This window comes from Protopterus annectens, chromosome 11.part0, assembly GCF_019279795.1.
Source record: "Protopterus annectens isolate FY-2018-M chromosome 11.part0, PAN1.0, whole genome shotgun sequence".
NCBI classification, from domain to species: Eukaryota; Metazoa; Chordata; order Ceratodontiformes; family Protopteridae; genus Protopterus; species Protopterus annectens.
The window spans coordinates 695,942,071-695,960,917 of record NC_056745.1 but is presented as its reverse complement, the minus strand read 5'-3'; positions in this window follow the sequence as shown (position 1 = coordinate 695,960,917).

The following is an 18,847-nucleotide window of genomic DNA, read 5'->3' as shown; positions in this document are numbered from 1 at the left end:
AAAATAAATGTAACCCACCAAATGCCATAAACACTCTTGCCAAACTTAACAGGGAACTCTGGTCCATGATCACATCTATCAGAGCTAGATATGAGGTAAGAATAGCCACCCAGGCAAAACTGAATCACAAAGTCCTCTTTAACCATGTTAGAAAACTCAAATAATGCTCAAAAGTGAGTAGAGCTAATAGTAAAGGTTCATAGGTCTGCAGACCATTTCACGCCTTGCCAAACAACCCTATTCAAAATTTCAATCTAGCCTCAGGGAGGGCAAGACAAGATAGATTGGGAGAGAATTTCAGACTGCTCATCCAATTATCTAGTTTTACCTTGAAGGTGGCAAGGGTGGACATGTAGTAAATGTTTGTTCCAGAGGTGCAGGATACATTGGGATATGAATCAGTCATGTCAATTTGTCTTCTTTATCTGCTAATGAAGGTTTACTTCCTTTAACCGAGTATTTGAGGAATAAGCGATCAAATAGGGTTGGATATTTCATGGCAAGTAACGCTAGACATAGATCTTCATGGAGGAGTCTTTAAGAGACTGAGTACAGAGAAAGGGCTGCCATTCTCTCTTAATAACTAAGATTTTTGAAGCCAATGACCTTTTTAGGTATGAATCTCTGAGGTCTCTCAAGTTGTGATATATGCTTAAATAAATAATGCCAAAAGGTGCATTTTTTTCAATAATGATTCTTAGAAGATCTGCGTAATATCTTGTAAATACATGCCAAAATGTACATTACATTCAATAATGGGTCTGATAAGGTATGCTTAAAGGGGAATTAAGACTTATCTGTATCTAGTGGAGATGCCTTTGGAAATTAGATGGGCCAGATAAAAGACTTTCTGAATCACTGTGGAGATATGATGGTCAAATAATAAGGAATTATCAATAACACCACCCAGATCGCTTACAACAGTGTCTGATTGGAGGGGTGCATCTCCTATAAGGTAACTGACACTGTTTTGTTTACCAAAATAAACTATGATACATTTTTTATATTTAATTTGAGACCATTGTCCTTGCATCAAATGTAAACATGGCTAAGCTGTGTTGTAGCAATTATGAGTCAGTTGAAGATTGAATAACAACACCTAATTTACTGTCACCTGCAAACTTAGTTAACCATAGAACAGAAGTGCTGGTCTGAAGGTCTGAGAAATATAAGCCAAGTTGGAGAGGGCCCAAAACTGAGCCCTGTGGTATACCACTGGTAACTGTTCACATGTGGCACCTGCTACTCTAACCAGATGGGTACTGTCAGACAACTAGTTAGTGATCCATCGCACAATGTAAGGATTTATATTCAGATTTACAATTCTATCAATGATGCTTGCATGGGGAATAGTGTCAAAGACCTTGGCCAGGTCTAGATATGCTGTATGCACTGCATAACCACTATCTGTTGCTTTGCTTACTTTTTCAAAGAAATGAATGAGGTTAAAGAGACAGGACCTTCCTTTGATAAAACAAAATTGATGAGGGCTCATTGTTTAGAGATTTTCAATGTCCAGGTTAATGAAGCCTGAGACAATATACTCCACAGCTTTACACATGAGGCTAGTGAGACTAATGGGTCTAAGAGTTACCAGGATCTGCCGCTGGGCTACCTTTGTGTAATGGCATTACAGTAACTGTTTTCCAGGCTTCAGGTGTGTAAACAGTGAAGAGACTTACATTAAAGAGTTTAAGTAGGAGTTCGGAAAGGTCACATTTGTCACTATAATCAAGCAGTCTGGTACATTGTCAGGGCCCATGGATGAAGTATTCTTATTTTTTTGAACCAATTAAAGGGGGGTGATTGGGACTGTGGAAACTAAGGGATAACTATACTGTGGGGGGAAATAAAATGTGCACTAAATTTGTTAGCTAGGATATTAGCTATTTTCTTTGGGTCAGAAAGTGTAGCATTATTGTCGACTAGCTCAGGACTTTTGGGTGTTAGCTTTTAACATCCTGACATAGTTAAAGAAAGATTTGCTATTATTTTTGGTATTAGTAGATATTTTAAGTTTACACTCAGCTTTGAGCTTCAGAATGGTTCCCTTAAGCTCTCTGTTAGCTTGCTTAAGTGTGCTCTTATGGTAGGTAGAGAGAGACCTCTTAAAAGCATTAAGAAGTTTCTTTCTCTTGTCATATACTTTATTAATATGGGTATTCCACCACATGGTTTGTTTTTAAACTTCTCATTGTATTTGTTGCGGATAGGGACTGCCTTATCAGTAGAACTATTTAAGTGGGAGAAGAAGTCAGAGGCACAGGTAGCTGCTTTAGTAATAGGATCCATCAGAGGAGGATTACAGCAGAATTTAAGTAATCAAGTAACTGAAGAAGGTTTGCTTTTGAGAAGTCCCTAAACAGGCGAAGATGACATAGGCATTACACCCAGGAAGAGAGGGATTACCTTCATTGCTCTGAAACCACGTTTTTTGTAACTATACCTATAGCAATGTGTTCTAGTTGCATGAAAGCTTCAAGTTTGGGCATTTTTTTATTAAGACTCCTGGCAATGAGTAGAACCACATACTCTAATCTTTAGGACACAGCCAATCAACTAGCAAATAAATTTAGCTCTAACTTTGCCCCCTTCTCCTCCACTAATCTCCCAGATCTCTCTCTCTCTCTCTCACACACACACACACACACACACACACACACACACACACACACACACACACACACACACACACACATTCAGATCTCGCTGGAACAAGTTCTCAACGCTCTAGTCAAGGCCAAGAATTCTGCTTCCATGGGGCTTGATAAACTATCAGGATTCCTTCCTCTCATTCCTTCCTCTCAAATCTCCTACAGAGTCTCTTCAGTATTAACTTCCAATCAGGGTGTGTGCCAGAAGAGTGCAGGACTGCAACAGTCATCCCCCTGCATAAAAGTGTGCTGTCAGCTGACCCGGACAAGTACAGACCTATAAGCCTGACCAGCCTCATCTGTAATCCTATGGAAAAGGTCATTATGGAATTAATAAATAAGGACTTTGGTGGCCGGGGACCTGAGGGAAAAAGCTGAGTGGTCTGAGGAACTACAAGTGGCCACAGAAAAGTCAGCCATCAGAGGGTGACGGAAAACAGGAGCTGGCACGATACCTGAAGACTCCCTATCAACATTCTCCTTTCTGCAGACTGAGAAAGGTAAGACCAGGGGGACCACTGGTTGCTCCATATGTAAGATGAGAATGAGACCTTGAAGTTAGATAGCAGAGTCTCGATGACTAAGTAAAAAGTAAGGAACAGAACAAGTGGTACTGGTGTAAGGTAACCAGTGAAAGCTCCCCACAACCACAGTTTGCTGCCCCAGATACACAAATACACAAAAAAACTGACTAAAACAAAAAGTTCACATAAGCATTTGCTAATAAACTCCCCCAGAAATGCAATGACAGTCATAAAATACATATATTTTCTAGATAAATACGCTACTTCAGTCAGGAAATTGTAAGTTCTCCTCAGAAAAATATATTTAGTGGAAGGATTTCCCCCAACAGAGGACATGCCTGCCCAGCCTTGAAGGATTGTTAGCACACTGACAGATCCACTGGACCCACCCACTGAAGGACCTCTCTTTGGCAGTAAAAAATCTCTGAACATTTTAGTGCCCTCCAACTGTCTTTATATGATGCTCCTGACAGCTGGATTGTGTGGAAGGTGCCCATAAGCTTTGAAAAGCTGGCTGGTCACTGGGATCAAGACTCATATAGTTTAGGCTACTACAACAGTGATCTATACAACAGACATTATAAGGTACAGAATGTTTAGTACCTTATACTGCATTTGGAAGCTGTTCTTTCTTTCTTTTTTAATTATACTGTTAAAATGACTTGGAAAGGATTTTACCAAATACTTCAGTTTTTACAAAGCTGTCTGAAAAATATGACTGAAGAAGTGCTAAATTTACTAAGTAATTTGAAACCTATTTTAGACAAAACATACACTCTGATGTAGCTATGGAGTTAAGTACATTCACTAAAATGAAGATACATAATACTTTGTCCTGTAGAGCAATGCAGAAAACACATTTTTTGCATATCTACATTAATATTTCATTTACCTCCCTCGACTACATGAAAAGAGACATAGAGGAGCTCTCTGATCATGTAGCCCAGGCTGGTATGACCCTGACCTTGAGCAGCACCTTACCCTCACCTAGAATGATGCCACAATATAAAGACAAAATGATCGATTTTAACAATTGGCTAAAATTTTGGTGTCATTCAAAGGGGATCCAGTGTCTGTCAGCCTGGGATGACATGCTCGACAAGCCACGTTGCTTCGCTAGGGACGGCTTGCACCTGTCACCCCTGGGTTTTCGGATATTGGCAAAGGCTCTTGCCACCCCCATAGTGCCTTTTTTTAGGCAAGGCTCAAAAGTCAAACCCACCTCCATAGACAGCACAAGGAACAAGAAACTAAGGGTAATGCTGCTAAACGCCAGAAGTCTAAACCTCAAGATGCACGCACTCGAAGCTCTCCTCAGTATGGAGACCATCGATATCTGTGCAGTGACAGAAACCTGGTTCAAGGCTCCAGAGAGCACCCCAGCACTACCAGGTTATACCTCATATCATGCTTTTCGGCCCCAAAACCCGGACCGAACCACAAAAGGAGGGGGAGTTTCCATATTTATCAAGGATATCCACACCTCCAGGTTAGTGGCATTGACAGTGGGCAAGACTGCTTTTCAGTTTATAGCATCCTACAGACCACCCTCTCAAAGTCAGGAATCCCACTCGGCTTTCCTGAAAACATTGGAGAAATCTCTCCGAACACCATTATATTGGACGACTTCAACTACCCAAACATAGACTGGGAGCATTACTCAAGCCCCAGCACCTTAGCCCAAAGGTTCCTGGAATTTATAAACTCAAATGCTATGGAACAACTAGTCACCACTCCCACAAGAGAGGATAACATACTAGACCTGATCATTACCAACATGGGGACTCTATGCTCCATGCCAGAAGTATATCCCTCATTGGTAAGATCAGACCATAAATTAATTTCACTGGATATCCACATCCCGACCCCACCCCCAGCCCAGAAAACCACAGAGAAAAACTTCTCAAAAGCGAACTTCACACTTCTCAAAACCGAAGTGGAATCTTTCAAGGCCCCAGGGCCAGTGGAAACTACTGCCCAAACTGCAGAATCCTATATAAACGCATTCTATGGACATCTCCAGGAATGCATGGATCATGCTATCCCAGACAAAATCAAGACCCAATCATCCAAAGGCAGGCGTCCAGTCTGGTGGACCCCAGCCATAAATAAACTGTACAACAGAAGGAGGAAGCTACTAAATGATAGAGCAAAATCCCTAAAAGGGAAGGCATTTCTGATCAGTACTAGCAAAAAATTACGATCCCTCATAAAATCCTCCAAGGCCAGCTTCGAGAGAAAAATTGCACAGGACACTAAGGACAATCATAAGGCTTTTTTCAGTTATGTTAGGAACCTGGGATGCAACTCCCAGACTTATTCTGAGTTGATTCTAAACGACAAAAAATACACTGAACCCACAGACATCGCCAATATCCTGGCAGACAGGTTCAGTGCAAACTTCTCCACCCCCCCCCCCCCCAAAAGAGCAAGTATCTATCCCGACAGAGTGCAGCCTCCCAAACATCTCTGATGCTCAGGTGAAGGCCGCCCTCTCCAAAGCAAAAAACACTGCTTCCATGTGTCCAGATGGCGTCCCGGGTTGCGTCCTACATGAACTCCAAGAAGAACTAATCCCTCAAGTAAATCTGCTGTACAATCTCAGCCTCACTACAGGATATGTGCCCAAAGAATGGCGTACAGCAACAGTGGTCCCACTCCACAAAGGTGGCGCCTCTACGGACCCTGGAAACTATTGCCCCATAAGCCTGACTAGCCTAGTCTGCAAGGCTATGGAGAGGATCATTATGGAACTCATAAACAAAGACATTGGGGACCTACAGACACTAGATCCTACCCAATTTGGCTTTGACAAGGGCAGATCCTGCCTTTTGAACCTGGTTGACTTCTTCGAAACAGTCACCAAGGCCATAGATGAAGGGAAGGTAGTCCACACAGCCTATCTGGACCTCGCAAAGGCATTTGACACAATACCCCACTCGGGCATCATAGATAAGCTATCCAGCCTAAATATAAACCCCTATGTCACAAGATGGGTCGCAAACTGGCTCAAAGACAGAACCCACAGAGTCAGAGTTGCTGGAGCCATGTCAGACTCGAAACCGGTCACAAGTGGCGTCCCACAAGGTTCTGTCCTGGGACCTCTCTTGTTCGGTATTTACTTTTCTGAGGTACAGGCCAACGTGGGAGGACTATGGCTCACCAAGTTCGCAGATGACTGCAAACTGGGCACCATAATCGACTCTCCAGCTGACACAAACATCCTTCAAAAAGGTCTCACAGAGATGGATAACTGATGTCAGAGCCATGGTCTAAAGCTAAATGCCAAAAAGTGTATAGTCATACCCTTTGGCAAAAACAATGTGCCCACAAATTACCACATAGTTGGTAACCCATTAAGTACAGAGAAAGTAATTAGGGATCTGGGGACCCAAGTTGATAGCAATCTCTCCTTTGACAACCACATTGCCAAAGTGGTTAGAAAGACCTTCTACATAGCTCACCTCATCATGAAAGGATTCACATCTAGATCAAGAGAGGTAATCGTGCCCCTTTATTCATCCCTCATCAGGCCCATCATAGAAAACAATGCCCCCTTTGGGATGTACCTTACCCGACACCTGCAGCAATTAGAAAGACCCCAAAAGTACCTCACCAGGAGGATCAAGGGACTCAAACAGATGCCATATGCTGCTCGGTTAAAAAAACTGTAGCTCTACTCAGTTGCATACCGCCTACTTCGAGGCGATCTATGCCTGACATATAAAGCTATGTCCAACCCAGAATTAATGGACATGCTCCAACTCAGTAAATCTAAATCCCTTAGAGCCACGTGCTCGAGGGACTTGAACCTCAGCACAGAAATAAATAGAACATGCTGGAGGGACAGATTCATAACCCAGAGGCTCCCTTCGCTCTGGAATAGAATTCCAATTCATGTTAGGCAGAGCACCTCACTGACTCTCTTCAAGAAGAATCTTGATGAGTGGATGGGGGATTATAGGTTTGTCCCGGGGATTACTTCCGTGTCACTATTAGACAGAGGCACAGTAAACTAAACTTTAAAAAGGGCACAGTATACTCAAATCAAGGGGTGGCGTAAGCCAAACACAATCGGGCTAGGCTTATAAATGCCCCAGGGCAGATAGCCTAGTATGAACCTATGAAATGAAATTGTTGTGAGTATTAGGCACCACTGTAGAGATGGGAGTGTAAGTTTACTTTGGGTAACAGACAGATGAAGATAGTGAAGTGTGGCTGTAGAAGTAATTATGGACATTTGCATATTTTGAATATTTCTGTGCATAAGTCACATAATGAGTTTGCTGCACACGACAGTACAGTTGTGTTAAGGACTTACTATAATAGTAGATATCTGACTGATCTCTGTTGTAGTATTATTAACACATGAGATATCCTGGGAGGGATGCCAAAGCCTAGGCACCTTCCACTGACACTGTACACCTGACATATGAGCAAAGCATGCAAAGGTTATATGGTACATAAGGGGCATATGGGCAAGAAATACCTCAGGACTTTTTTGCCCTAGACCAGAAAGCCAGCAAGGCAACACAGGCAAGATGTCAGTAGAAAACATGTCAACCAGAAGAAGGGAGAAGAAAAGAACAACACATTGGTCTAAAACAAAAATCAGGATAAAAGTAGGGGGAAGAAGGGTGGGATATAATATTGTCTGCAACAGTGATCAGGATATCTACTGTTCTGGTAGGTTCTTACCAACTGTACTATGCCCTTTCTATCACCACTGTTACAATATTACTAACAAGTAGGAAAAGTCCCAAAGCTTTCTAATTGTCTAGGAGGGGAATGATGATTATAGATGAAATGAAAGATTCCTTGCAAGCTGGATCAATCAAAATCAGCTCCAGCTCTAGAAAAGGCACTGATTGTGTAATGCTTGGTAAACGTGTGTACAGATGACCAAGTAGAAGCTTCTAAAATAGACCTGGAGTGTACAACTTTAAAAAAGGCATCAGAAGCTACAGCTCTGGTAGAGTGTACCTTGACCAAACATTGGAAGCTTCTTACTAGGGAATGGCAAAAAAGATCCATTTGGAGACAGGAAGACCCAATTTTTTGTCTTGAAAGGAAATGAAAAGCTAGTTTGACTTTCTGATAGATTAGTTTTGTCAAAATAAATCTTTAGTTGTCTGTGAACATTTAACGAATGCAAATTTTTCTCTCCCCTGTTTTGAGGTGAAGGGAAAAAAGGTAGGGAGATTGACAACCTGATTCAGAGACAGGAGAATGGCCACCTTAGGTTTGAAGGACAGGTTACTCCTGAGTGCAATCCTGTCTTTATGAAACATCAAAAAGGAGGAGAAGCCATGAGAGCTTGCATTTCAGAGATTCTTTTGGCAGGAGTAAGGGCCACCAGTAGGTCCATCTTGCAAGGAAGCAGTGAAAGCTCAAATGGAGAAGAGTTGTTTTTTCTAAAACATAATTCAGGTCCCAAGGAGGAGGGATGGATTTTCTTGAGGGGCTGAGGTGAAGGACACCTTTTAAAAATTGCTTGACCTCAAAGCATGAAGAGGAAAGTGGATTAAAATGAAAATAGACAGAAATGGCTAACAGATGAGCATTTATTGAGGAATATGCCAGCCCTGAACGGAGCAGATCACACAAGGAAAGGTAGAATGATGGGAAAACTAATTTAATAAAGGTCCCGATTCTTCTTGTGGCACCAGACTAAAACATCTCTTCCATTTAGAAACATATAATTTTCCTGTAGCAACTTTCCTAGCCTCCTGTAATACCTGAAGTACATCCTCGAAAATAGATGCTTAAAAAGATGCAAAATCTAATCATCCAGAGGATTAGTTCCGGAGTCTGAAGACTTGGATGAATGAGACAGTCCCTTGGTTGTGGGAGGAAGACCCATCCTGTGAGTTAAGTCGTGATGATTTCCATGGGCCACATGATAAAAAAGGAGGAACCAGTGATGTACTGGCCAAAAGGGAGTCATCAGCAAAATGTCTGGCTTTTCATTATTGATTTTCAGAAGAACCCTGGGAATTAGTTAGGGGAGGAAACTTGTACAAGAATCTCCCCTTCCAGGAAGAAGATATAGCATCCATTTTCCAAGCCTCTAGACATGGAATCCTTGAGAAAAACAGCCTGAGCTGCCTGTTCTAATTGGAGACAAAGATATATATCTGAGGAGTACCTCACTGATGGACAATCTGCAGGAAGACCTCTTTAACATCCATTCTTGAGGGTCTGCTCAAGTAATATGCCCTGAATTGTTCTCTGAATGAATGTAAACTGCTAGTAAGGACAGACGGTGCTGTATGGCTACATCCTAAGCAGTCAGTGCTAGTGTGAAAAGGTAGTAGGATCTTGTCTTGTCTTGTTTATGTACCACTTAACTGTGATATTGTCTGTCAATAGATTGGATTTGATGAGGGTTAATATGAACCTCAGACAGTAGGTTCTTTGTAAAACTGAGGTCCAGAAAGGAGCTCTTTGCTTGTAGGAGCCTGAAGGAGCATGTTGTTTAAATGAGGGAAAATCTGTATTCCCTGAAGCTTGCAGAAAGCGACAACCAGAGCTAGGCAATTTGTGAAAAGTCTTGGTGCAGCAGATAATGCAAAGGAAAAAAGAAAGAACTGAAATGCTATTGCAAGCAGAGAACCTTAAAAACTTTTTCTGATCTGCATAGATTGAAATATGAAGATGCACATTCTTTATGTCCAGAGCCACCAAGACAATCTGATGCAGAATCATGGGAAGAAGAGACTGCAGGGTAAGCATTTTGAATTTTGGGACTCTCAGACACAAGTTGAAAAAGGACAAATCTAGAATGGGTTTCCATCTTCTGTCTTTCCTTGGCATCAGGAAAAGCCTTCAATAGAACCCTGTCCCCTTCTGACAAGGAGGGACCAGTTCTTTTGTGACCTGAAGAAATAACTCCTTCAGAACTGGAGGGATTACATGCAGTTGGCTGACTAGAACAAGAGGGATGCCTCATTTGTGTGAAGAGAAGTCCGTGACAGCCTGTAAACACTCTGAATTACTTAAAGAACCTAATGGTCTTTGGTGACTGATTCCCAAACTGGATGGGATACAAAAAAATTTCTTTGACAGAGGTGTTAAGAGTAGACCAAGGTGGAGAAGGGGGGATGGTCAAATAGTCACAAAGAAGCTGATTTCTCAGAAAATGGGGGGTAGACCCCTTAAATTATTGCTTGGGTTTATCCTGAGATCTCTCTTTTTGAATATTATTTACCCCTTTTAGGGGGTTGTTTTTATAAATAAAGGGACCAGCTTTGGAAGGGTGGTTCCTTTGAAACTTAGGAACAGGATAGAGAGAAAGCTCTGCTTAAAATAATCTTGCCCCCTCGTGAAATTTTTGAAAATGTCAGCTGCAGCAGGACCAAACAGCTTATCTCTATCCGGGGGGGGGGGTCTCCCCAAGATTTTGGATTTAACATCCTCAGGAAACGATTGGAGCCTAAGACATGAAAATCTTCTCAGAAAAGAACCAGTATGAGCTGCTCTGCAGAAAGGATCAGCTGCAGCATAGCAGCATTTAATGGAATGTCTAACTACCTGGGAAGCAGAATTCAGTAAAGAAACAGCAGAAGACATGATTAGAGAGTCAGGCATATCACATACACGTTTACCAAGGTTTCCAACCAAAGACAAGAGATACCTGGTCATGTGTGTCTGATAACTAACAAAACAAAAGGCCAAAATAGAGGAACTGTAAAACTTTTTTCCATACCTGTCACTAGCCCTTCTATTTTTATGATAGGGATGGCATGGCAGAAGGCTGGGGTTTAGCAGGCGTATCAGATTCTAGGGAAATAACAGCAGGGTCAGACAAGGTGTTCTTATTCAAATAGTTATGGGTGTCTAGTTCTTTATAAAATCTGTCAAGGATTTTTAGAGGAAGGAGTTTGGGTCTCATGGTACATAGAAGCTGTGACAATGATAACTTGCAAAGTCTCAAGTACCAGGGGGTTGGCAGATGGTTTTGCACCTCCCATGTACATCAGGTCATAATATATTTTTTGCAAGTTTGACACCTACTTGTCTTGCCATCTTGCATCATCTTTAGCATGTATCTCTGAAGGAAAGTTACTCCAAAGGAAAGTCTGGGGGCATAGTGCCCTCTTCTTCAGGCATACCTCACAGGACACTGAATCTAAGGAGACTGAGCCAAGGAATCCCCCTTCAGAATCTGAATCATCAGAGGGGAAATAAGAGGAAGGAGGTGAGGCATAAGTAAAGAACTGGATGGGCTTGAGAGAGACTAAAGCCTTAAATAGTCCTTTTTAGCATCCCTGACAAAATGAGAACAATCTGACGACTGCTGTAGCTCGATGAGGGAACCCAGTACTTCTTCTCTGACAAAAATGTGAGGAATGCCACTGAGTCCCTTTTGAAATAGTCAACCTTGGTTCCTCTTCATGTCAGACTGGCTGGGATGGATGTTCTATGGAGCAGCACCTTGTTGGCCCCTAACAGGGTCATGACAAAGTAAGCTGACTGGACAGCCAAAGCATCAGATTTGGTCTTTTTAAGATTCTTTTTGGGCTGATGAGGGACAACTGGGCTGGAAGCCTCAGTATCCATTTTAATGTGCACAAGCTCCCTTAAGTCTCTGATTTTCAAGCTAAATATTACGGGAAGAGAAACTGCTCCTGAGTGTCTTAGGGATGAAGGAGTAGCAAATAGATCAATTTCTATAATCATGACTGGCTCTTAGGAAAAAAAACAGACATTATTATGGTTGCCCCTGTAAGGTATTTGCCTCCCACAATCACATTTTCCATTCTTTGTTGACATGAAAAAGGTTTAATTTTTATCATAAATTATCAAAAAAAGGAAGACTCCCCAATAAGGATACTTATCTGCCCTAGGCAAATGGAAGTAGCAATAATTGTACATCTGGCAGACTGACAAAGAAATGCAGGTTTACTGTGTTCATGCTCGTATGTCCCTTATGTACCACACAGCCTTGGCAACCTTTGGTTATATGTCAGATACATGCCATGAGAGGAAGAAGCCTAGGCTTTGGTGTACTTTCTGGTTGTATGGCTATCCCTGGCAGGATATCCCACTTGTTAGTAATACTGCAACACTGATAATAAGAAGGACATTTACTGTTATAGCTGACAACGTGTGGGGAAAGCAATCAAAGTACATCAATAGTTGAGGTAAACAGAACTGAAGATATAATTATGTATTTCTAACTATATGCTTAATGGTATGTTATCATATAATCATGATTACTGAACATCATATACTAAATGGACAGCACTGTGAGGTATCGCAGAAAACTGACATCATTGTGGACAAATCTGTGATGGAAGCACAACCTCTGAATACTACAACTGCAGATGCAATAGTTTTTTTTTAAATTTGTCAGTTCCCCATTATAAAAATTAGGATATTTTTCATAGTTGTGCCAATAAATCTGAAGAGTATCACGGCAGCATGATAAGTGAAGTATCATTCTGAAGGTAACATCAGTCCAGATAAATCTGTCCAAATATGTGGTTTCTGTCCATCACATCTGGAGAAAATTATAGTTAATTTTCCAGCTTATGGATATCATATTTTTCATATCTGTGTCAATATCTCTGTAAAGGAGCATGGTAACATGAGAGATGAGGTATCATTTTAAAGTAAGCATACATTCAAACTGTCTACTGATACATAACCTCTGTTTACTATATCTAAAGAGATACAGCAGTTTATTTGTCAGATTATTTACATTATGATTTTTTTATATATTTGTGTCAATATTTTTGTGAGGAAGAACGGAAATGTGATAGTTCAGGCATCATTTGGAAACTGACATCCAACAGGCACATTACAGGTATATAGCTAGTATGGTTACTGAGATATTGCCATTTGTTTTGAAAAACATACAAAAATTGTACATAAAGTTTGTTGCTATTGCTAGTTATAAAATCAAACTTATGACTTGGAATATCATCAATAGTACCATTGCAAAACTGTCTATCTGCTGAAAATGTGTCACTTTATACTTTAGGCATAGCTGATACAGTTCAAGAATTATGAATGCTTGTTTCAAGGATACTTTTAGAAACAGTTGTATTTATTTATTTATTGACATTTGTTAACCGAGTTAGTCCAACTGGGAAAATGTCCCATTTTCTGTGGAGACACGAGGAGAAAAGCTCCAGAAGGTACAATATTTAATTACAGTAAGCAAACAAGAACTACAAACAATAATAGCAAACAATAGAAAGGAATAAACAACTACATGTGAAGATTATAATTGAAAGAAAAAATAAATTGAAATATATATATATATATATATATATATATATATATATATATATATATATTTTATTTTTTTTTTTCAGGGCAAATTCTTTGTTACTGTACAAGTGAGGGAGAGTCAAAAGAGTGAGTGGGATCAACTGAGAGTGATGTGAGTGTGGGGGGAGGGGAGAGCTATGTAGGGTCATAGCAGGGACAGGTTCTGGAGTTGAGTAAATGTATCTTAAGTTCTTTTTTAAATAGTGGAGTGTGAGTGAGAGAGCGTATGTCTAGGGGAAGTTTATTCCAATCTTGGGCCACAGAATGTTTATAGAGTTGCTTACCTACCGACTTACTGGGGTGGTAGATATCGAGCAATTGCTGATTGGAGGTGCGGAGAGATAACTGAAAGTTGTGCTGCTCCTGGACTTTGTCCAAACAGTCAGGTCTTTTAGAAGCAGGTGGCTGTGAGTCAGGTAGGTAATTAAAATCCTGACACACATTCTTAAAAAGGTGGCACGGTTGGTGGAATAGTCAAAGGTTTAAGTGATTCACTCTTCAACAAAATAACGTATGCATCTTCTAAGGGAAGAAAAAGTCCCTGATACCCAAACAGAATGTCCTGTTATTACAGAAGGAATCATCTTCAGTACAGTACAAGAGCCAAATGGAAAAGACTCTTCTGCCTCAGATTCTACATCATTACTAAAAAAGTATGTGACCATAAGTCAATATATTGCTATCCTTCTGGAAAAAGAAGTTGGAGGAGGAAGAGAAAGAAACATTTTTTGTTTTCCTTGGAATGCCAAGACTGGAATGATTCACTGCTCAAGTTGCTTGATTCTATATGGATAAAGTACAGTTATATACACTTACCATAAATGCAGATGTTCAAGTGTATTCACTGTTACAATCATCACACTTGGGTTATCCTGCCAGGGGTAGCCCTCAGTTGGCCCGAATACCAGAGGCTTAGTATTTCTGTGTCAGATGCTGTCGCTCCAGGATTGTCGTCAGATTGTTATCAGAAGTATAAAAACAGGCAGCCGATGCCATTACATCAGTTTTTCTTGCCCCAAATGTCAGGAGCCCCCAAATAGGGAGCTAAGTCATGGTGGAATAACACCACCAGCAGAAAGTAAATACCAATAGCCATGTAAAGAGTGAGGAAGAGAGAGAGAGAGAGAGAGAGAGAGAGAGAGACAAGGGGGCTGGAGGGTGGGAAACCAGGACTTCAACAGTGAATACACTCGAACATCTACATTTATGGTAAGTGTACACAACTGTACTATGTTCTTCATGTTTCACTGTTGCAGTCATCACACTTGGGTTGATTCCCAAAGCTGAAGAATGGGTGGAGGCAGTCAAGAAGAGTTGGGGCTGGCTAGTATGCCCTGCAAGACTGTGGTTGCAAAGCCTGCCCTAGATTTGGAAAAGATAGGCAGGTGGTTATGCTTGGTGAAGGTATGAACAGAACTCCATGTTGCAGCTTCCAGGATGTCCCTGGTAGGGACCCCTCTGAGAAAGGCTGCAGAGGTTGAAGTTGCCCTCGTGGAATGTGTTCTTATCCCCTGTGGAGGTGGTTTCCCATGGTGTTTGTAACAGAAATGGATATAGTGTGCTATCCATTTGGAGATGGTTTGTTTTGATATGGCCTTGCCCTCTGAGGGCCCCTGGTACAAAACTGACTAGTAACTGGTCAGATTTCCTAAAGGGCTTAGTCCTATCCAAGAAGAATCTGAGCTGCCTGTGCACATCTAAAGAGTGCAGGATCCTTTCCCCCTTACTTTGAGGTTTAGGGAAAAAGGTGGGCAAATGAATAGATTTGTTGAGAGCCACACTGGACACCACTGAGGGAGACCCTGTCAGCATGAAAAATGTTGAAGGGTTCCACAGCCATAAGTGCTTGTAGCTCAGACACTCTTCTAGCTGAAGTGATGGCCAGAAGCAAGGCTGTTTTCCAAGAGAGGAATTTTAACTCTGCTGAAGCTGCAGGCTCAAAGGGGGATAGTGTGAGCTTTTCCAACACAAAATTAAGGTCCTAAGCAGGGGTAGGGGCTCTTCTTGGTGGCCTTAAATTGTTAGCCCCTCTCAGGAATTGCTTGATGAGAGGGTATGAGAAGAGAGGAGGATTAGTGCTGTAATGTGCAGAGATGGCAGAGGCATGGATTTTAATGGAAGAGAAGGATAGGCCCCTGTGAAGTAGGTCTGCTAGGTAATCCTGGATGAAAGGTAAGGATGGCTGTGCTGGGTCAGCTCCTTTAGTCTGGATCCAGGAACAATACTTTTTCCAATTGGGAGCATAGGATTTTCTAGTGCTGGATCATCTGGCTTTATGTATAACATCCAGGACCTGCTTGCTTAGGTTGGAGGAGAAGTCAAGAAATAAGCCAGGCTGCAATTGTGGATGCAAGAACTCTCCCTTTTGCTGAGTCAGGAGAGCTGGAATCTGAGGGAGGTGCCATGGAGGCAATGGTGACAGACTGCGCAGTAATGGGTACCAATGTTGGTGTGGCCAGTCTGGGGCAACCAGGATTGCCCTTGGTCTTTCCTCCCTTACCTTGAGTAATACTCTTGTAAGAGGAGGTAGAGGGGGAAATGCATAGATTGAGAGGTTTACCCATTGGAAAGATAGAGCATCCACTTTCAAGGCCTTGCTGTGAGGTTCCCTGGTGCAGAATTGGCTGAGCTGGTGGTTGTGGGGGGAGGCAAATAGGTCCACCGTCAAGGTACCCCATTTCTGGGTTATAAGGCTGAAGGTGCTGTGGTTTAATTGCCACTCGTGTGGGTCTAGGAGATTTCTGCTTAACTGATTCAAGTGTTACCTTTCAGTATTCTATTTCTTTTTAATTTCTTGTATAGGATGGTTTGGCTTTTCATGTTTTATTACATAATTTAAATTTTATATTAATACAAATTGTGTGTGGTGAGAAAAGAAAACATAACTCTGAAGCTGGAAGTCTCAGTCTCTCTCCTTCTGTAAATGTGGAAAATAGCCCCCAGGCCCACTTTTTTTAGAGGCTCATTTTCCCATTATTTCTTGCATTCTTGCCTTTTGTCTTTCTCCTTGTCTTGACAACTGTGTAGTAGGAACATAGGGACCAGAAAGAGCTTTAAAAGCAACAAGTCTAGAATAATAGTGCACATTTTCATTATGCAAGTATGTACACAGACTTAAAATGTATTTTCAAGTAGCTTGTGATATAGTAGTTGCTTTATTGCCATGCTGCATTATGAAAGAGTGAAATAAATGGCACCAGTTTTGTAACTAAACCTATACCATACTTAGTCAGAGAGCTTTTTCTTAGGCATGACATTAGTGTGACCTTCAATTTGTAGGTATCAATATGTTACTGCACTATTTATTGTGTGCACTTTTCTCCATTAGTCTGCCCAGTGGTTCCCCTCCACGCAGGCTTTGGCCACAGTGGCTACTGTTATGTATTTGTACTTCTGTGGTGTGAGCAAGGTGTCCATATCACACAACACACAAGGTTGGACTTCCAGAGTGCAATGGTTTGTGTTGCAATATCATGTTCAGATTCTCCATGTCAGCCTAGTAGCTGTCAATCAGACACAGACTGACATTTGGACAGGCCCAGAACCTGCCAACCCAAAGAGTATACACATGGGGACAGTTGGGGACAGCTATTTAGTGCTGCACTATCTATGCATTTGTAGTTTATTTGGGTGACCTGTTTGGTATTTACCTGCTTCCTCTCATGGGAATGTCATCTTGCTATAGGAGCCGGCCAACACTGATAGAAGTCATTATTTCACATAACTAGAAGTCATTATCATTATTAAGAAATGCAGTTGTATACAAACACTGAGTCATCATCACCTGTCCTGTAGTAGCTCTCAGCAATAACTTTGCTAGGGAGCATGTAATTGTGCCAAGTGATGCCTCATTTTGAAGACAGTGTTAGTACTTACAACATGATAAAAGAAGTGTCGTGTTGCTGTACATGCAGAGTCAGACATAATGCTAGGACTTGACTTGGGGGGTTGAAATTACATAGTAAAAGACTGTGCCTTTAGGTTATACACACTGTACAGATATCACATTTTGTTTTGACTTATGGTTATAGAAAAATTATTTTTTCACATTTTTTTACATAACTTTGCAAGGGAACCTGAATGTGCCAAGTAATACCATTATGAAAATTATACATTTACAATGCTTTTCATTATTATACCCATATTTTTGCAAGGGAGCATGGTGATCACACAAATGATGCATCAGTGATGAGATATTATGCTTTGTTTATTTATTTATCAATTATGAAAAATAATATATTAATAATTACATTCAAATTGTATGGGTCTGCATGGTACATTGACAAAGATATTATGCTTTGTTTTTCCAAAAGGTAAAAATATACATCAGCATTCACTATCAACATTTACACTGTTGGAAAGGTCAGTGTCTGCTGAACAACTTTCATGTTTACATTTTTAGTCTAGCTCTTATAGTTAAAGAGTTATGAACATTTGTTTTCTGTATGGTATTACAAATGGATTTTCTGGCTGCACTGTTGTTCCTATGGTGGAAGAATGAGTTAAGTTGTCTGCCAGAGAGTTTTGGTTGTCTGGCAGGAATTGAGCTAGCAGGTGAATATGCATGGCTGAGACTGTGTTCTAAAGGGTTATGGCTAGCCTGCAGAGTAGGTAAGAGTGGGCTTCCCCCTGCTTGTTGATGTACCACATTCACTGTGGTGTTGTCTGTTTTGATTAGCAGAGGCCCCGGACAGAGTAGGGATCTGAAAGCTGTCAGAGCATGCTGAACAGCTAGCATCTCTTTTTGGTTGATGTGCAGATGAATTTGATTTGGGCTACAGTGGCCCTGAATGCACCTGCCATCCAGGTGTGCACCCCAGGCATAGTCTGATGCATCTGTGGTTAGGGTCTGGTAACATGGGGTTGTGAAAAGGGAAGTCCCTTGTTGTGGTTGCACGCTGTTGCCCACCAAAAAAATCCTTCCTTAGACAAGGTATCATAGGTATAATAATTTCCAGGTCCTGAGAATGTTGACACCAAAGGCTTTTTAAGAACCACTGAAGTTTCCTCATATGCAGTCTGGCATATGGAATTAGTAGAATGCAGGAGGCCATGAACCCTAGAGCTTGCAGGATTTTCCTTGCGGATAACTGGGTTCTGGTGGCCAGTTAAGAGAAGTAGCCTGTCAGACAGGCTTGTTTTTCTGGAGTAAGGAATGCCATCTGGGATGCTCTGTCCAGGCTTGCTCTCAGGAATACAATTTTTTGAATGGGACTTGTTTGGATTTCTTTTCATTGATAGTGTACCCCAGTGAGGCTAATAGGTCCTTTAGAAATGTCAGGTGCTGCAACAGCTTTTCCTGACTGTCTGCCTGAATCAGGCGGTCGTTCAAGTAGGGATAAATTTGAATATTTCTTTGTCTGCAGTAAGCAATGGCTGGAGCCAGGC